The following is a 21,862-nucleotide window of genomic DNA, read 5'->3' on the forward strand; positions in this document are numbered from 1 at the left end:
AGATGATTCTAACTTTCCATATTCCTCAATAAATACAGGTGATACTTTAATTGCACTAAAGTATTAGATGCATTAATAAACTTAGAAAATGATTCACGTAGCATATGTCTTGTAGGATGATATGCGTTGCGTGAGTGTCCGAGGTAAAACGGATTTGGAAATGGTAAATAAATTCAAGAATCCGTTTTTCTTGGAATCGTTTACTTAATGAATCACGAACATTTTCTGTGGAATAAATAATTATTTGTTCGGTCACGACGTCGCCGCTTGAGTTCCCAGTTCCCACACGCTACGATAATTTTCTAGTCATCAATGAAAAACCTCTATACCGCCAACGTTGCCGCATATTTTTAGAAGTCATAAACTTATTTTCAAAATATCTACTAAATAATGCACAGAAACGAACCAAAATTTACTTATGTCTTAGATTGGTTCTCAAGATTTTCTTTGATATATTGTGGTTGCCGGCTTAATCGTTTTTTTCTGGTGATTTTAAAAAGATTTGTTTTTGATGAACCGGACATATTTTAAAATTGTCGTTTTAGAGCATTTTTGAAAAAGGTACTGTGATCCAGAAATGTTAGTTATTGTGGAACATCTGGTGACATCTGTACTCAACTCTATGAGTTGGAATTGTCATCCATTCAGGTGACTATACTGGAATGAAGGTTTTGTTCTTTGGTTGCTTTCCAGAAATGATAGTTGTTGTGCAACATCTGTAGAATTGGCAGCCAGTTGACTATACTGGAATAAAGGTTTTACCTTTTTTGGTTATCAAGCCCTATAGCCTCTGTGATGAGTCGTAATACGGCAAAACCGGTCAGAGGATTGAGATTGATAACCTACAGTTCCATTCTCCTGTATTTGATGAGTTTATTATTAATATCATCGACGCCAGGACTTTTTCGATTTTTTAGCTTCTGTGTCGCTTGAACTTCCTTTGTTATTATTTCATTTTCAATGTTATCTCTATTCTTGATCTGTTTCCATTGTTTTTTTCCTGTTTTGTAACATGTTCCACACTTTTTTTTACCGCAGTATAGATCTCTCTCCATTTCGGCTGAGAATCTCTCCCAGTAGGTTCTCTTTTTTTAGTTGTACTCGTATTATATCGTTGTTTGTTCGTTCTAGTTGTTTTGTATCCTCGTATTCACTCGGTGTTCTGTGTAAGCTTCTTTCTTTTTTTGTTTTTCAAAAATCAAAAAAAGGTTTATTCCTGATCCAGATATGTATGGATAGAGCTTTTTTATACACAATTAAGTCCAGCCTAAACAAATTGGTTAGAACATTTGTCCTGGAAAGTACAACAAACAGCAAACTAGTTTAAACACTGTTCAATGTAAGAAAATCTGTAAATCCTTGAAACTTGGTAAGCAAAACTGGTAAATGGTTCTTATGTTATTACCAAGAACATTCATTCAAAATTATTTTTGTTGCTCTCACATTGAAGGATGCTTTAAAATGTAACTCGCATACCTGTGCACGTAACAAGTACCGAATAAGTTTACTGCACTAGAAAGCACTTGTACCTACCATTGAGTATAGTGTTGAAGTAAAATCATCCCACTTCAAAGTGTTCAACCACGGTAAGTAAAATACTGACACGGTTATGAACGGCAGCAAACAAAAATAACTTACGCAAATAACCTCAAGTTTTCATTTTAAACCGTAAAAATTCATCTAATCCTCAAAAAACTCAATTTCCACAATACAAACAAACGCAAACTGTCACCACTATTTCCGCCATATTGGAATTTTTGACAAGCACCTTCTAGGCTTTCTAGTATAGTAGGCGGTGAACCAGTGCTAAATTCCTAACCAAAATCAATGTAAACAAACGGAGAAATGACAGCTGGAATGGCCGAAACTGTTTTCAAAACTGATCACCAGAGGGAGTACCTCTCATCTTGAAACGCCAATAGGGGTTGTAGAAAAATTTAGTTTGTATCTCCAGTCAAATTTGGACCACCCTGTATATGCTGTACTGTACACATTTCTTGTACAAATATTGAAAAAAAAGCTATAAAAAGTAAAACAAACAAAAGACCAAGTTACAAAGTTTAGTTACGTTGAAAGCAACTAATTGGCTTCTCTCTGCTGTTCAATTCATAAAACCGTTCAAATTTCATCTGGCTTTATCAGGCCATCAATAAACAATAATCAAATAAAATTCCAGAATCCACGTTGCTATTTCTGTATCCCCCAAGTAGGATGATAGAAGTAATGAAATCCGAATAAAAAAAAATTATCGCCATTTAGCCTGAAGGCTAAAAGCAAAACAAACAGCGTTCGTTGCATGTGACGAGCCGGCAACGTTGCCAGTCAGTGTCGAGGCGACCGAGCGCGCAGAACGAGGTTGCCGCGCTCCTTTATTTAAATTATCGTTAATTGTTATTGAAAGTAACGTTGAAAGCAACTTTAATTTAGAATTTAGGGTGTGTTCGCGTTTACTACAGGCCGCCAGACGCGTATCAGATAAAGTTTCCCCGAGAGACCGTCACGTCGGGCCCTTTTTCGGTAAAAAATCTTGTGGGTTTCGGTCAACATGCAGTGCGCAACGTACCGTAAAATTTAATTGTTAATTCAAACAATTTCCGAGAAGAAAGTCATGGGAACATGCATGTAAGTGTAGAATAGGGATTAATTTGTCTAAATGTAGTTATTGGGTTTTTAGTAGTGCGAAAGGTCACATAAGGCCAGTAGCGTAACTAGAAATTTTCCCAACTCTGCTTCCCCAAACTGAATTAGTTAGGTACTCACCGAGGGGTTAGATTGCCGAGGTAATTTGGTGTACACACTCGAGGTATTATGAGGCACTTTCCCATTATTTATATTTTGTGATATTTTCATTGGAATTTTGAGCGAAATATAACCTAAATAAATAAAGTTTTGCAATATTTTAAGGAATAAATATCGGTATAATCCAACCAAAAACTTCAAATTAATTGTCTTTGTCAACGCTGTCAACTGTCATTTATTTGTCAATTTTCAACAGAGTCCGGAATTTCTAGTAATATTACCCATTGGCCGTTCGCCTGCTTTGCAAAATTCCAAAAGCAGTTAACTTTCGGTCACGTGACCCGCGCGGACCTATTATATTTCCTATTGACAATTCGATATTTCAAGCGATATTCACTATTTTAATATCGATAATCCGATATATTAGAAAAACAAATATCGATATATTTTGTTAAATATATCAGTCAAAAGATATATCGATATTTTTTTAACATTCCTAAGTGTATCAATATAACAAAATTGACTGAAAATTGAACAGAACATGATAGGCACATGAAATTATTATGGTAAAATCTTTGTTTCATGATATTGAGTTTAAACAATATTTATTACAAATTATTATAGTAATTTACCAATTTTTCAACAATTCAATGTTTGAACTACATTTTTTAGGTCACGTGACTGTTTTTGACAATGTCAACCGTCTTTTACAGTGTTGCAAGCTCAAAATTGTATTATGAACGTCACGTAACGTGTATTTGACAATTTCAGCTTTTACAACTGTCTAAATTTAATTTACCAAATGATCAACATTTAAATAACATTTTAAAGTCACGTGACTGTTTTTAACCGATGTCAGTTGGTTTTGACAGTGTGGCAAGCTCTAAAATTGCATAATCAAAGTCACGTGATGTGTCTCATGCAATTTCAGCTTTTACAACTGTTTAAAATAGTCTGAATTTAATTTACCAAATTTTTAAATTTTAAACCACGTTTTAAAGGTCACGTGATTAATTTTGACAGGTGTCAGTTGGCTTTGCCAGTGTTGCAAGCTCTAAAATGGCATAACCAAAGTCACGTGATGTGTCTCTTGCAATTTCAGCTTTTACAACTGTTTAAAATAGTCTGAATTTAATTTACCAAATTTTTAAATTTTAAACCACGTTTTAAAGGTCACGTGACTAATTTTGACAGATGTCAACTGGCATTTACAGTGTTGCAAGAACATGCAGAATTGCATTTTCAACGTCACGTAACGTGTATTTTGCAATTTTTAATTTTAACAACTGTCTTTACTACATTTAATGTACCATTTTTCAAAGTTTAAACTGCGTTTTGAAGTTTACTGGACCGTTTTTGACAATGTCAACTGGCCTTTACACTGTTGCAAGCTCGAAAATTGAATTATCTAGTCACGTGACGTCACGTCTTACAATTTTACTACTAAGTTTAAATTACCAATTTTTCAACTGTTTCTTTTAAATGATAAGTGTCTTTATTTGACACGTGCTAACTTGGTTACTATGACAGTTAGAAGATTCGTGCAAACGTCAAAAAATATTTGTTGTTTGTCAGAATTTGGAAAAATTTGGAAAAACTGTCATGTAACATGTGGAAGTCATTTTTATCATTAATCCTTATCGACATTTTGACAATATAGTCAAAAGTCATGTACAAATTGTAAAAGCAGACATGCTACTTAATCCAACCTAAAAACTGTCACGTGACCATAGAAAAATTAATTTCAATGGTGTATTTCATCAAGATTTATCATTATAACTAAATTTAAGAATGCCACAAATGTGTACCTAAACATTTGAAAGTATTCTGAGGCAGTTTAAAAAATTGAAAGGCATTTTAATGTATTTCAAGGCAGTTTGAGGCATTTTAGGCAGTTTTAAGGCATTATTACTATGAGGCATTTTGAGCAATAATATAGAAGCATTGTGAGGTATTTTAAAGGCATTTCAAGGTATTTTGTATACAAAAAGGCATTTTAAGAGGGCATTTAAGCATTTTAAGTAAAATAAATCATTACTTAACTGAAATGAAACTATGTAATGGGTCATTACCATGGTAGTAGATAAAAGACAATAAGAAATTTTTGCAAATAATTATCATGTTTATATACCTACCTAAATAGTGGACTTTCAGAAATTAAAGCAAGTTTCTGTAATAACGGCCAACATTTGTGACACAATGTGATGTGACAACACACAACAAAATGTGAGTTAACCTGCATTTAAACTTTAACTTCTTTTTCTACGAATAGCTGCGTTATCCATGGATTTTGCAATTTACGCATTTTTCGGTACATTTGGGGGTAGAATTACAGAAATGAAAAGCTTATTGATAATGCTCTTGCATAATGTGATAGTTTAGAAAAAAATTACTTGGGTTAGCTGGGATGAATTTGATGCAGGGTAGTATAAGTTCCATAGTATTTGGTACTTCTTCTTTGATCTTCCCCCACGATATTATGGTAGGCATATTTTAAATTTTAATTTTTGACTTAATTTATACTTTAAAAAAACATGGGCATATTTATCTGAAAGTTTTCAAAAACAGAGGGTAAAAATGAGACTTAAGTAGTCTAGTCTGTACCTACATATACAAGAGTTAATGAAGACAAATTAAGAACCAGAAAAAAAGATCATTTTTCATTTCGGGGTCAAGTTTCTTGGTTTATTAATAGTAATCTTCGCGTAGGCGTCAAGTAGGTAATACATACTTTCTTCATGGTAATAAAGCTATTTTTGCAAAAGCTTCTTAGTCCGGAAATTTGTATTGTGTTAGATCAAAACTCCGATAAAATACTTGCACAATCAGTTCAATAGCGAAAGTGATACCATATAACACCTTTTCAGCCATTTACCACGAATTTATATAATAGCTTGGATGCATTGTTATTTTTTCTAGGATGACCTACATACGTAAATGGATAAAGTATTAAACTATGGAATCTCATAAGGTCTGAAAGATACGCAGCTATAATCTGCTGCTTGCATAACAGGTGAAAGATTACTAAAACAAATTAACTTCTAATCTATTTAATTGACCACGTTTATTAGGTTCTTTGTTCCGATGGAGGTTTAGATAATGATTATTAAAAAATGTGTGTTCAAACCTTATTCTAACGATGCGAAGCAAGTTTCACAATTTATTCAGGGTGTTTCAAACTTGCGGAGCCTTCTTTTGGAACTAAATATAACAACAATTTTGTTATTCTAGTTTTCTTTTGAGAAAAGATCTTTTGAAAAAGTTGCCCAAAATGTTCATTACTACTTTATTACTGTTGAAGTTACTCTCTCCGTCCTTTTCATCAGTTTTCGAAATAAGACGATATTCTGAGATTTAACAGTTATTTTGACAATTGTCACTTCATAGTCTAGCTAAATAGTCTTCTGAAATCACGTGACAACTGCCACTAACGTCAAAACTGTCTAATCGTGCTCAAAAGTTGCAAAAATCAGGATTTAAAAACGTTTTCTTGCAGTATTTGATATAAAACGTGTTTCTGAGAATTATGACAGTTATTTTGCCAATTGTCACTAGGCTGGCTAGCTAAATAGTGTTCTACAATCACGTGACAACTGCCATTAATGGTCAAAACTGTCAAATCATGCTCAAAAGTTGCAAAAATCAGGATTTAAAACGTTTTCTTGCAGTATTTGATGTAAAAACGTGTTTCTGAGAATTTATGACAGTTATTTTGCCAATTGTCACTTCACTAGTCTAGCTAAATAGTCTTCTGACAATCACGTGACAACTGCCACTAACGTCAAAACTGTCAAATCATGCTCAAAAGTTGCAAATCGAGGGCTTTACAAACTTTTTCTTGCAGTATTGATATAAACATGTTTCTGAGAATTATGACAGTTATTTTGCCAATTGTCCACGTACTAGTCTAGCTAAATAGTCTTCTGACATACCGTGACAACTGCCACTTACGTCAAACTGTCAAACTATGCGCTAAAGTTGCAAAAATCAATGTTTAGAAACGTTTTCTTGCAGTATTTGATATAAAACGTGTTTCTAAGATTTATGACTGTTATTTTGCCAATTGTCACGTGACCGTCTAGCTAAATATGGTCTACAATCAACTGCCAATTAACGTCAAAACTGTCAAATCATGCTCAAAAGTTGCAAAAATCAGGATTTAAAAACGTTTTCTTGCAATATTTGATATAAAACGTGTTTCTGAGAATTATGACAGTTATTTTGCCAATTGTCACGTGACTGGCTAGCTAAATAGTGTTCTACAATCACGTGACAACTGCCATTAACGTCAAAACTATCAAACTATGCTCTAAAGTTGCAAAAATCAGTGTTTAGAAACGTTTTCTTGCTAGTATTCGATATAAACAGCGTTTTTGAGATTTATGATTTTTGACAATGGTCACGTGACTGCCTAGCTTAAATTATCCTTTAAAACCACGTGATATATCTTACTAATGTCAAAACATAAAAAACAATTCTTAGTAAAAAAATTAAAAAACTGTATTTTTGAAGTGCGGTTTTTATAGCAAGAATCAATGATTGAAATTTTTTTAAAAAATACATAATTAATGTAAAATTAATGAATTTGTTTTGATTTATTGTTATCTACAGTTTTTTGACTGATTATTCTACCGTTATTAAATATTTTGACTTGGCAACACTGGGTGGCACATCCACTGTTGTTTTCCAAGCTGCTCTGCAGACTCCCAGTCCAACTAAAAGGGTTTCATCTGGTTTATCTTTATGTTTTATTTTATTTATGTTTTGCTTGTTGCTTCAAATTTTTTACGATTGCTTTGAGTTTATTTTACAGTCGATTTTTAGAAAATTCTCACTTCTAACTAATCGTAGAGCTATTACTGCAAGGTTGTAAAGATTACCATCTTATTTTCTCAGCAAACATAATCTATAGTCCAAATTTACCCGACGTCTGTATGTACAAATTAGTTTCTGTGGGTATTTTTATCTTGCTGTACGTTTTTATAACATAAACATAACTTAATTTCAAGTGGATTGTTTTCCAATTCTACCTTGTCTACCACTTTAAGGTACGTGTCCACTAATCGGTATCGGCATTTCCAATCAACTACATAGAATCAAATTCCAAAGACGAAATCAAAATCCGTCCATACCGATTAATAACTAACGATTTGGGTAAACATGCACAATTTTTTTCAGTTGCCTAATTACTATACATATTACTGTTTATTATTTACGGAGAATGTGATAAAGTTGTGAATAGAACATGTGAGGTATTTGCCGCTCGTTATCCAGAAAAACCAAAGCCATCACGAAAAGCTGTCAAGCAAATAATTGAAAATTTTAAGAATACGGGATCTGTGAAGAGAAAAGCTATTAAAACAAAACCAATCCTTAATAATACAAATGTAGAAATTGCAATTTTGGGCTATTTTGTTGCAAATCCAACTTCGTCAATAAGACAAGTTTCTGTAGAATCAGGCATATCCAAAAGCTCAATTCAAAGGATCCTGAAGAAACATAAATTTCACCCTTTTTCATTTAAATTAGTGCAACACTTAAAAGAGGTTGAATTTCCGAAGAGAGTGGTTTTTAGTGAGTTTTTGCTGACTAGTCACTATGGAGAAGAATTGTTTTTGAATAATATTATTTAGAGCGACGAGGCCAAATTCACTATAAATGGAATGTTCAATAGACATAATTCACACTACTGGTGTGACATAACTCCACACGTAATTAGAGAGAGAAATTTTCAAGAAATCTGGAGTTTTAATAATAAAAAATGTTTATTCTCAAATAAAACGAAATGGGTTGGATTTAGGTATAGGCAAGTAAATTGAAACGTATAGTAATTTTTAATGCTCAAAATGATTCCGTCATAAAAAATGTGGGTTTCTATTTAAAAAACTTGAAACTTTTCATTTTTTTTAGTGGCAGGTTTATGATTTTTTTTTGACGACCCTGTATACAAATCAGTCATTACGCACCCTCAGTTTAAGAAAACGATCCTTTATTTACAATAACCCAAAGTTTCATTGCAAAATGAAATACGGTTTTGACAAAGTACAAAAATATGTTGAGCGTTGCAACTGTCACTTTTTTGGAAAAACATCAAATATTTCGAAAACGGCTAGAGATAGGCATAGGGCATTGTACACAAAAGTTGGTCAGAATTTTGTGAGGAATCCAAATGTGTATAATATACAGGGTATTCTATTTAAAATAAGAAAGTTGTGATCGACTTCCGGTATAAACGGAAGTACAACAACCATCTTGAAAATATTTTAGTTAGATTGGGCATGCCCACATCAGTATCTCCTATTTATACTTTTTCCAATATCAATCGATGTCTTTCGTCGTGGGACACCCTGTATTATTTTAAAATGACCGTATTATAACAATATGGCTTCTCTAATTTTAACGGACTTAGGTGCCAATCCACCTGTAAAGCCAAACAATCTACTTCCCCTGTGCACCTGACGCACCTCAACCGTTTTCCCCCCTAACGAAAGACTGAAAGTCAACCGCATTCCTAAACCGAAACTGGCTACGTACAGACAAATGTTTTCCGCATGTTATTCCATTTTGTTAACAGTATATTTTGTTTATTCGCGATAAACGTGTTAATTGTTCTGTTTGGTTGATTCCTGCCGAAAAAACATTATGTTGGTGGGACCGCTTCCTGTACTTTTCAGGTGAGATTTTTTCTGTTACCTTAAGTGCGATAATGCATTTTGTAATTGTTAATGTTCGAAAACATTTTCACGCGCTGTTATTAATTGTTTATTGGGTGTACCCTATGGTAGTATGTGATAATCTGTCAATAGCCCATTCGATTTGCGTCAACTGCGACTTTATTGCCTTCGCGTAAGGAAGAAATTCAATTAAACCGTGACGTTCTCGTCCATCAGTCAACCAATTTCATTAATGGCTAGATAGTCATATCGCATTTATTTGGTTTTAGATTGAATTTTTATGGGCGCGATAACAAATTTATGTATAGACCAAACCAGGGCGAATGGTTGGTACGTCATTAACTGCGTTTCTTTTCTTCCGTGCAATGGGCCAGTCCCACAATTTTTTTTATTTCATAACTACAAAGACGGATTGAAAATATTATACCCGTATTTTTTTTTTTTTTCAAAAATATTAAGTCTAAATAGAAAAAAAATGATGATAAAAACTACATTAATCTCATGTTTAAAACGCCCGCCGCCGGTGACGTACTACACTATCAACCAATCAGCGACAAGAAGTGAAACAGTTGGCGTGCAACAGCCAATAAAATCGCCCAGAATTACGTACGTCACATGCGCGCCAAAACAGATCTTTTAAATTTAATGGACAAATGTAGGAACATTTACGACCATAATTTTTTCTTCAAGAATATGAAAAATTAGTTTTTTGATCCTATTCTTTCGATTCCAGTCATTAAAACAAAAATTTATATGTGGGATAGGCCCATTCGAGCTGAACAGCAATTTTCCGTTATGTCGCTTTATAGTCTCATTATCAAATCAGTTACTTTCCAATGTTGTCATATCTTATAAACATTAAAATTGCAAGAAACAAAACATAGTCTTATAAATTGTTTTCTAGTAAAGAAATACAAGTTGTAACATAAATAGGATAAACACATCAATCTGCCAATGTATTAATACAACAAGAGACAATTAAATTGTTAAAGTCATCATTGATATGACTAATTTTTATTATGGCGCCGCAGACGATGACGTACCTTCCAATTGCTGTGACTTGTTCTACAGGGTGTTTCAAAAATGGATAATAAAATTTGGAGAAAAGTGTTTTTCGGAATATCATTTTAGTTTTCGATTTACAACTCTTTACGTTTCTTTATATTTGAAAAGAAAACAGAGAAGAAATACTAATAAGCCCGTTAATCGATTTTTGAAACATCCTGTATAAATACATCATGTGCAGAGTGTCCTAAATTCAACTGGATCCATACAGGGTGTCCCACACAATATTCACATTTCAGCAACGTAGCCAATCTAACCTAATTTTCCTACACACTACATTTTTGCAGTGTTGCCAAACTGACTTTTGTTTTATTAATATCCACATTACAGCAACGTTGCCAGCCTAATTTAGTTTTTTTCATTGAGAGACCAATAGAAACCGTGAGAGAGTACCAAATATTTGGAATGTTGCCAAACTGAAATGTTCACTAAAATTATTCATAAATGTCGATCAAGATTCACATTTCAGCAACGTTGCCAAAGTAACCTAATTTTTATAATTGAAAATCAAATTTTTGGAGAGTTGTCAGGCTGACCATTTTTCTGAGTGTGGTCAAACTAACCTAATTTTCCTAATAGATAATCAAACATTTTTGCAATGTTGCCAAACTGACTTTTGTTTTATTAATATCCACATTACAGCAACGTTGCCAGCCTAATTTAGTTTTTCCCATTGAGAGACACAGTGAGAGAGTACCAAATATTTGGAATGTTGCCAAACTGAAATGTTCACTAAAATTATTCATAAATGTCGATCAAGATTCACATTTCAGCAACGTTGCCAAAGTAACCTGATTTTTATAATTGAAAATCAAATTTTTGCAGTGTTGTCAGGCTGACCATTTTTCTAACTGAGTCAAAGATTACCAAATATACGAATTGTTGCTGAATTTACATTTTTTCCTCAAATAATTGGTAATTATTTATTACTCACATTATAGCAATGTTGCCAAACTAACCTGATTTTTCTAATAGAAAACTAAATTTTTGCAATGTTGCCAACTTTACATTTTTTCGAAAACTACCATAAATAATTAATATCCACTTCAATGTTGCCAAATAAACCTGATTTCAAGTAAGAAACAAATTTTTGCAATGTGCAACGTTGCCAAATTGAAACAAGCACTATAATTATTTCACATTTGAGCAACATTGCCAAACTAACTTGATTTTCTAAATGGACAGGAAAATTTTTCCAATATTGCCAAATTGACTTTTTTTCGCCAAACTAACCTGATTTTTCTAATTGAGAAACCAATTTTTGAAATGTTTCCAAAATGACCACTTACCAATTTAGGTATCAAATTTTTACATTATGCAATGTTTGCCATAGTGAAATATTACTAATTTTATTCATAAATGACTGTCATTATCCTATTTCAGCAACTGACCATTTTTCTATTTAGGTATCAAATTTTGCAATATTCAATATTCTACTTTAGGAAAATCAGGTTAGTTTGGCAACATATCTAAAATATGAAATTAAAAATAAAGAATATTAAAATAATTACCAATTATTTGAGGAAAAAATTAAATTCAATAGTCAGTCTGACAACATTGCAAAAACTTGTTATTCAATTAGAAAAATCAGGTCATTTGGGCAACGTTGCTGAAATGTGAATATTGATTAATAGTTTTAAGTTTTTTTTAATTTTTTCCCATTTTAGTTTTATCCCTTCTTATCTTCAACATAAAAAATGACATTAAACTTCTAGAATTTGACAGATGACTGATAACTTTTGCTTTTCCCATCGCGTTTTATTATAAACAGTAGATGCGGTCCATTAAAAAAAATCTAAAAGTGCTTTTTGATTTTCTCATTTGAAAAAACTAACTGGGTGCATGTTGGTGGTACTGTGTAGAGATGGTCATCAGGGTACCAGCGTGGTGGTGGCTCTGCGTCCCTTAACGCCATTCAAACGGTTCCACACCTTGGGCGCGTCGCGACGCCGTTTTGCTGCGCAGTTTCTTTCCAAACGGCCCTTGTCTACTGTCGATCTTTGCCGAGACAACGAAGTGGCTTATACAGATGAACAGGTACTTTATGTGTTTAACTTTTGTATTTTTTTCGTTGATGTGTCTGTCTTAAGTATTTAAAAAAAAATCCCTTGTGACTTATAAAACAGACAGTAAACAAGCATTAATGTTTTTTAAGACGTTAGGTAGCACTTAGGCAGATTATCTATACTTTTCTAACATTATAACATTTTTCTGTACGAGCTTTCTTTGGTCAAAGACAATATCCACTGGTATTCAATCAGAATTATCTGCTATCACAACTGAATCAGCAATTTTCAAACAGAAACGATTTGTGGTTCCAGCAAAATGGAACACTTCAAATAATGTCTTCTCAAGAGAGAAGGTGTAAAGAATGGCCACCAAGTTTACCCGATTTAAGCCCGTTGGATTTTTTTTTCAAAGACTTTGTTGGAAGAGCAAATTTAAAGCAGAAATCGATCACTCCAGAATGGGACAATGTCACGTGATACTAGAACACTTTGACTTAAACAGTCAAAAATACTCTTCATAAAGCTATAAAACACATATGGAAAGAACTGCAATGTGGGTGTGTAACATCAGTACATTTTATAGTTCCATAGACAGGTTGTTGGATATACCTGCCTCTCATCAAGTGTCTTATGTCACAGACCTGAGAGTCGTCAAAATTTCGGGACAATGGGCCTATCCCACATATCATAAATTTTTGTTTTAATGACTGGAATCGAAAGAATAGGATCAAAAAACTAATTTTTCATATTCTTGAAGAAAAAATTATGGTCGTAAATGTTCCTACATTTGTCCATTAAATTTAAAAGATCTGTTTTGGCGCGCATGTGACGTACGTAATTCTGGGCGATTTTATTGGCTGTTGCACGCCAACTGTTTCACTTCTTGTCGCTGATTGGTTGATAGTGTAGTACGTCACCGGCGGCGGGCGTTTAAAACATGAGATTAATGTAGTTTTTATCATCATTTTTTTTCTATTTAGATTTAATATTTTTGAAAACAAAAAAATACGGGTATAATATTTTCAATCCGTCTTTGTAGTTACAAAATAAAAAAAAATTGTGGGACAGGCCCATTCAGACTTGTCATTAGTGTCAGCTGTCAAAATTCAGTACCATGAAGCTATAAATACACACATTTATCAAAATCAATGTATGTGACTACAAAACGACAATTTGCTAAAAAAATGGCCGAAAACTTTTAATAAATCTACTCTGGTTGGAATATATAGGGTGTCCCATCGGGAACTACAGCGGTCGATATTTCGAAAACTGTAAAAGATAACTTTTTGAAAATTTCAGGGTTTAGTATTTGCGTTGGGGCATTGACCGAAGTTGGTACCAACTCGACTATTTTAAATGGAGCACCCTGTATATTATTATATTTTTAGATTCTGCTAACGATTTCAAGTGTGTTTCATGTATGATAACCTGATAATCTCTGCAACGGTTTTCGCGATATTGACGTGTAAAAAACGAAGAAGCAAACGAACATTTTAAACTTTTTACATTCGCTGGAAGCGCAAAAATGGCAAAGATACATAATTTTCAAAATTTTGAAGCAATTTCCGTTATAAATTCAAATATCTCGGAAACGGTTAGAGTTACGGAATTTTTGCAAGAGACCAAAGATAGGAAAATGTTCAGAATGACTTTCTGCACTCAGTAGGGCTAGGTTTACACCCATTTACAACTAAGTAAACGCAGTCATAACTGGCAGAGCTTTAGTTTCAAATTTAACTGTTTTTTGAACACTCGGTAGATGCTTAATCGTGTTGTGCGTAGCACGAGGTGAAAGACCAGTACAAGACGAACATTTTGAACTTTTTACATTCGCTGGAAGCGCAAAAATGGCGGAGATACAAAATTTTCAAAATTTTGATGCAATTTCCGTAAAAAATTCAAATATCTCGAAAACGGTTAGAGTTACGGAACTTTTGCAAGAGACCAAAGATAGGAAAATGTTCAGAATGACTTTCTGCACCCAGTAGGGCTAGGTTTACACCCATTTACAACTAAGTAAACGCAGTCATAACTGGAAGAGCTTTAGTTTCAAATTTAACCGTTTTTTGAACACCCGGTAGATGCTTAATCGTGTTGTGCGTAGCACGAGGTGAAAGACCAGTACAAGACGAACATTTTGAACTTTTTTCATTCGCTGGAAGCGCAAAAATGGCGGAGATACAAAATTTTCAAAATTTTGATGCAATTTCCGTAAAAAATTCAAATATCTCGAAAACGGTTAGAGTTACGGAACTTTTGCAAGAGACCAAAGATAGGAAAATGTTCAGAATGACTTTCTGCACCCAGTAGGGCTAGGTTTACACCCATTTACAACTAAGTAAACGCAGTCATAACTGGCAGAGCTTTAGTTTGAAATTTAACTGTTTTTTGAACACCCGGTAGATGCTTAATCGTGTTGTACGTAGCACGAGGTGAAAGACCAGTTGAAGACGAACATTTTGAACTTTTTACACTCGCTGGAAGCGCAAAAATGGCAAAGATACATAATTTTCAAAATTTTGAAGCAATTTTCGTTATAAATTCAAATATCTCGGAAACGGTTAGAGTTACGAAATTTTTGCAAGAGACCAATGAGACGAAAATGTTCAGAATTACCTTCTGCACTCAGGAGGGCTAGGCTAGCTTTTTTGTTTTTTCCACACCCTGTATAATATGTTGAATCGTGTTGCGGTTAGCAGTTGGTGAAAGAGCAGTTCAAGACGAACATTTTGAGCCTCTTACAGTCACTGAAACCCTTCAATTGGCGGAATACAAAATTTTCAAAATTTTGATGTAATTTTCAAAGAAAAGTCGAATATCTCGAAGTTTCCAAAGATAGACTATTTGGTCTTTTCTTGACAAAATCGTTATTCCCTCAGACTCTTGCTTTGGAATTTGTTCTAAATCGAAATCAACGACATCTGGCCGAGTATCGGTTTACATTACCTAATTGCAGCCACCAATTTGGCGTCTCTTTCTTGCAAACTAGTTAACATTAAATAATCATCAAACTGAACAGATATTTATTATGCATTTATGTCTGCGCTTTAAGTGGTTCAGTTCATATGCGATGATTAGTCGGACGCCCACTTCCGCGATTGTAATATGCGTTTAAAGAACCGTGATTCTGGAAATTATTATTCACTAAATATTTGCAAAGGACGTTTCTTTATTTTCCCCATTTGTCATTACAATATGTGTTAACATGTTTATGTTTTGTCATAAATTCGTTCGTTCCGACTCGGACAGTGTACCGTACTCGCGTTTGGACCGAGTTTTTCACAATGGCAATACGATTTTTTATGTAAGTTTACTTTTTTGGCTCACTCTGTATAATATGGTTGGTACATGTGGGTAACATGGATTACTTACGCTGGTCACGTAGATAAACGATGGAGACCGCGCTATTTTGCCTTAACATTGTTTTGTCAGGCTAAATTTGTATTAGTTTAAACAATAAGTAATAATTTAATTTGCACTTGCCTTAGACGGTGTTCGTTTCATATGGAAGCCACATTTGCATTTTGTGTGCCGAATTTCATCCTATTTGTGTATGTGCAACAATAGAGGTCTAATTACAAAACTTCATATACGAGAAATCAAAGTAAACTAAAACGTCACAGAGTGGAAGTAAATTGCATTGTTGCCGTAGTGTCCAAAAAAGAAAACTGCTTAATGGCGATGAATACAATAATAGTCTCACAGTCACACAAAAATTTACCATATAAATGTTGTGCATTGTATCTATACTTTTTTCTTTTTGTTTGTATCACTCTTGTATACTGTAATTTTATTTACTTTGTATGCAACGCTTTTGACACAAAAGTAAATAAATGAATAACCAAAAATAAACAAAATTTGTCACGTAATTTTTGTTTGACAGGTGACCCGTTAGGCTGTCACTTGATGGCTGACCAAATTGAAATGTAAAAAAAAATTCTGAATCAGTAGAGAATGAGAATTTTCACATTTCTAAATTAAAAAATTACAATTCTTTTTTCTCTGTTTAACTGTCTCCTTTGTTTTTTCTTTTCTAGTAAGAAACAGAAAAAAACAGTGAAATCGATAAGATACAGCAAAATTGTGAGGGAGGGCAAATAAAAAAAGAGAATACAACGGGTTAGAAAGCAAAATTAAAACACAGATGTCTTAGACAAAGTAACACTAAACAGGAACAACCAGTGAGAAAGAGAGAGACAAAGAGTAAAAAAACCAGAAAACAACTGTTAAAATAACCGCCTTAGAAACTGTCAAAGTGGAAATCTCACTTACTTCAATCTTCATATTAAATTTTGACATTTCTAACCTAAAAAAACGTTACTATTTTAACGTCAAACAATTTTAAAACTTTTGAATATGACAACATTCTTTCTTTTCTCTTCTAACCAAGAAGTTTAAGAGAAACCAAGAAGTTTAAGAAAAGAAAAGATTCGGCAATATTGAGAGAGAGGGAATAATGAGGGTTAGAAAGCAAAAGAAAAAACAAAAGAGACAAATTGAAAGACTGATGAGTCAGAGAAACACAGGGACAAAAACAGAGAGCACAATGACGAAGAATGAGAAATACCTATATAATAAGGGATGTAATATGTAACAGAAACAACAAGAGAGAGAGAGAGACAGAAAGATAAAAAGCAAGAAACTGTAAATTGTTAAAATAACGGCGTTATGAACAAAAACACGTAATCAATTGGGCTGTCACGGTCACGTGGGGGCTGACCAGCTTAAAATGTCTGAATCAGTACCTAGAAAATTAGAAAGAAAGGTTTCATTAATTTTCAAATTTTGACATTTCTAACCTAAAAAAATGTTACAGTTTTTTATGTCAAATAACTTTAACACTTTCCTCTACCCGAAAATATGACAACATCGCATTTTTCAATTTTTGTTTCTACTTTACTTTGGTTTAATTTTCGTTTCTTATCTAACCAAGAAGCTAGTAGGAAACTAAAAAAAAAAACGAGTGAATAAGAAAAAATTCGGCAAAATTAAGTTGGGAAAGGGATGTGGAAATAGCAAGAGAGAAGAATAGCGAGTGTAATACAATGGATTAGAAATTGAAGAATAGACGAATCAAAGAAAGACAGGGACAAAAACAAAGAGAAGGGGTAAAATGACTAAGCATGAAAGAGATATAAGGACTATGTGACAGAAACAGGGACAAAAAATAAGAGAGAGAATTAAAAACACTGTAAACTGTCAAAGTGAAAACTGGTAAGTCCAAACTCAATGCAATCAATTTATATTATAAAATATCTCATTTCATTTCACTCTTCACTTTAAATTCTAACAATTTTTACCTAAAAAAGTTAACTTTTTACGCCAAACAATTTTAAGACTTTTCTCGACCGGAAAATGTGACAACATCGCATTTTTTTCTTATTCTTCTTTTCGGTTTAACTCTCTCTTTTGTTAGTAGAAAACAGAAATAAACTAGTGAAAAGATACAGCAAAATTGAGAGAGGAAGAGATGAACAAATTGAAAGAGAAAGGAATAGCAAAAGCAAAAACATTGAGAGACAAATTGATTGATAAACGAGTCAGAGAAAGACAGGGACAGAGAGTAAGGACAATTAATATGTAACAGAAAGAGAGATAGAGAGAGACAGAAAGATAAAAAGCAAGAAACTGTAAATTATTAACTCTCTCTCTCTCTCTAACTTTAACTCTCTTTTCTTTATCCGACTGTCTTTTTTGTTTCCTTCTTAACCATAAAGCTAGTAGGAAACAGAAAAAAACGAGTGAAATAGAAAAGATACAGCAAAAATGTGAAGGAAAGAGATGAGGAAATAAAAAGAGGCAAGAATAGTAAGGATACAATAGCACAAACAAACTTAGACGAGTGAGAAAAAAACAAGGACAAAGGACAAGGAAGGAGCATTGACTAAGCATGAGAAAAATACAAGAAATATGACAGAAACAGGTACAGGAAGATTGTGAGAGAGAGATTAAAACAAGAAACAGTAACTGTCAAAATAACTGTTAATTGAAACTTAGCTCAGTTCGACCGGTTTTATTTTGAAATCTCTCTGTAGCTGTATAATATGATATATAGGGTGTTCAAAAGTGTATTTCATGGGTTTTAAATTGATATACTGAATCACCTTGTAACTGTTAAAATAACCAAGTTGTGAGCTATTAAAGTGGCAGATGTCAATTCAGTCCCTTTATTACCATATAACTCAGACCTTTTGGTATTTTTACTAACACTCTATAGGGCGGTCAAAAGTGAATTTCAAGGGCTTCAAATGGGCATACTCAATCACCTTGTAACTGTCAAAATAATTAAGTTATTAGTTGCTAAAGTGAAAACTGTCAAATTTAGTCCAATCTGTCTTTATTATGTCAAATCAACTTTTTTGTGTTGGCATGAACTTTTGAAATATATGTGACGTCACCCCAATTTAGTTTAATTTTCCATACATAATAAGTCGACCTACGTTAGTTTAGTGACACTGATCGATTAATTAATTATATTTTTTTGCAGTTATTACAAATATATTAACTGCAAATGGGGACACGTGCTTAGAAATTGATAAGTGCTAATTACAGAGTCATTAAACATATACCAAGAAATATTAAGCTATTATTAGCAATTATTTCTCTTCGTGTATTCTTAACCTAATTTTATATGGCAAAATTTGGACGTTTTTAATGTGAGAGAAAGATGTAAATATTTACTTTAATGTATTTGTAACGACGTATTAATAATATTAGACCAAATTTAGCGCGACTATATTATCATCTGTACGAATTGTTGACTCATAAACTAACTGGTTTGTTTAATAAGATTATACTTCTAAATTTCAGTTATTTCACAGATAAACGATAATTACTTTAGTTTGTTTTTAATTAAGTGTGTTTTACGTTGTCAATTTGAATATTATTTAGCGGGTAATACTTTAGTTACATAGCAGTTTTACATTTTAATTGTAAACTAGTAAGTTGTTATGTCAGTTCGATTTAAATATTGCTTATATTAAATGTGACGCCCTGTAGATTTTTTTTGTTTTTCTTTCATACAAGACAAATTTGCAATTGTCCTTTTTGGATCGCTCATTATACAGTAAGTGTCGTAAATGTTGTTAAAAAGTATGTGATACGATGTGTTCACTAAAAAATTAAGTGACGTATAACGTAAATGAACTAACAATTTCCAGTATTATGTTAATTACGTAAAAATAAATTGTTTTGTCAAAAGGAAAAAAAAACCTACATTTTGAACGTTTATTCATATTACACCCTGTATATCTTGTCCATATACTAGCGTGGTTCCATTAAAATACAATTTTAGGCCCAAACATTTTGCCAGTGGTTATGGCAGTTTTAATAGTAAATTTTGACAACTAGTTTTTATGTGTTTAACTATTTGTTATTGATATTTTTCCTGATTGATTAATTAGTAATTAATTACTTATTAAAAATCACAGTTTTCTCTTGCTGTCGTCCCTTACATTTTAAGTTTATTTCAGTTTTAACAAACATAACTTGGGTTTTTTACAGTTTTATTTTCAGATTGACAGATTTTATCGATAACTAAGATGTCAAACTTTGAAAACAAAGTTTTTCCAAACCAAAATGATATTTTTAATTGTAAATTTGGACATATCTTTTCAAAATGTCAGTCTGTAGTTCCATTAGAAGATACCTGTTTTTTTTGCTATTATCTGTCTTTTTTTTACCATATTTCAAATTAAGTTTTGACAGTCGTTTTAACACATTTTTTCAAAATGTCAGAAGATACTTATTTCGTTTTTGTTTGGCACGACACTGACAAATTTTACGTTCAATTTTGACAGTATTGAATCTTCATTTTGATCTTCAAGTGATTATATCCTTTTTCTATGATATTAACAAGTTTTACGTTGAATGTTCACTGTTTTGACAAGTTTGATTTTGCAGTTCTTGGTTTATCAACTGTCAATTTTTATATTTTCTTTTCCATGTTTCAAATTAAACTTTGACAGTTTTGACACATTTTGTCAAAATGTTAGTCTCTAGTTGCGTTAGAAGATAGTTCTTTTCTTCCTCTAGCTCTTTTAGAAAGCTCAATCCATTAGCTATCCATTGACGTATAAAAATCGACCAAAAATAGTGTAATTAAGCGAGTCTTTGAGGATTAAACAAAAAGAATTGATCAACGTTGACGCCCTCTAGTGGCCAAAGGGTACCACTAACCAATCGACTTTTATACGTCAATGGAAAGCTCATTTTATTGGCTGCCCATCGACATATAAAAGTATATACAAAGTGTTTTAAATACTTGTGTTATTTACGGTTTTCTGATATGGTGCACCAGAAACACTTTTTGACGGGTTAAGGCCTAATTTGATGATGGAAAAATAAGAAAACGGTTATGTGACCTACTAGGTTTACTAAGATGTAATGCTTGAAAATGCCTTTCAAAAGGCAATTTTTGTAAGGGTCAAATTTGCCTGAAACACCGCCACTATCCTAATGGGTTTTGCGTTATGTTGGACACTTAGTGCAAGCGAAAATCGACCTTAATGATTTTATTTCTACAGTTTCAATAAAAGTCTATACAAAGTGTTGCAAATAAACGAGTTATTTACAGGGGGTTATTTGACAATAAAGGCAGTTTTGACTGAATTTGACACCTACAACTTTAACCTTCAATAACTCGGTTATTTTGACAATTACAGGGTGGTTCAATGTATCAATGCCAAGAAAATTGCAATATTAAACTTGTGAAATTATTAACTGAACTTCAATGTATATTTATATGTATGTAAGTAAAATATAACCGCACCTAAAAAATATTAAGTAGAAAAATAAAACATGATTACAACTTACAAACTTGATTACCATAAATGCGTTATTGATGTGATGCACTTCTAATCTACTTGTTACTAATATTAATAATAATTGAACAATTATTATATGGAATAACAATTTAGAATATGATACATAAATTAATTTTTTTCCCACCCTAGTGCGGAAAAATAATTTCTTTTCGCACTAGTGCGGAAAAGTCTATAATTGGAGAACAAAAATAGTGAGGGAATGTTACCATTCGCGCACATGTTGGGGTAAAACATTTTTTAGGTAAATCGGCCATGAAGAATCGCTGGAAAATATTTTCAAGTTCTAAAAATGACCACCAGAGGCCGTAATTGCCATCTTAAATTTTTTAATTGCATTTTCTATAAATTTTGCACAATAAACTAGTTTTTTTTTTTCATTTTTAAAGCGAACCAGTTTATCTATCATTTTCGTAAAAAACAAATTTCTGTTATTTCAAAAACAAAGATGGCGTGAGGTGTTCAATTGTTTTTGCAATAACCCGCTTTAACTTCTTTGACCAATTTTAACAAATTCGGTATTGTTGAAAAGGGCAGTTCTTGGGCAATAAGA

General features: G+C 32.7%; 1 protein-coding gene and 1 long non-coding RNA gene across 2 annotated transcripts in view; both read left to right on the forward strand.

The window, feature by feature from the left end:
- loco (regulator of G protein signaling family member locomotion defects) overlaps positions 1–21,862 on the forward strand; it is a 52,426-nt gene that overhangs the window by 3,389 nt on the left and 27,175 nt on the right. The gene's annotated exons all lie outside the window — the stretch shown is intronic.
- Positions 2,313–20,038, forward strand: LOC145729216 (uncharacterized). The gene is made up of 4 exons (XR_014178302.1): positions 2,313–2,622; positions 9,149–9,413; positions 12,341–12,515; positions 18,975–20,038. It is a non-coding gene; the product is annotated as an uncharacterized LOC145729216 (long non-coding RNA).

This window comes from Ips typographus, linkage group LG5 (assembly GCF_016097725.1).
Source record: "Ips typographus isolate SLU linkage group LG5, UJ_Ityp_2.0, whole genome shotgun sequence".
In the NCBI taxonomy this organism is placed as follows: domain Eukaryota; kingdom Metazoa; phylum Arthropoda; class Insecta; order Coleoptera; family Curculionidae; genus Ips; species Ips typographus.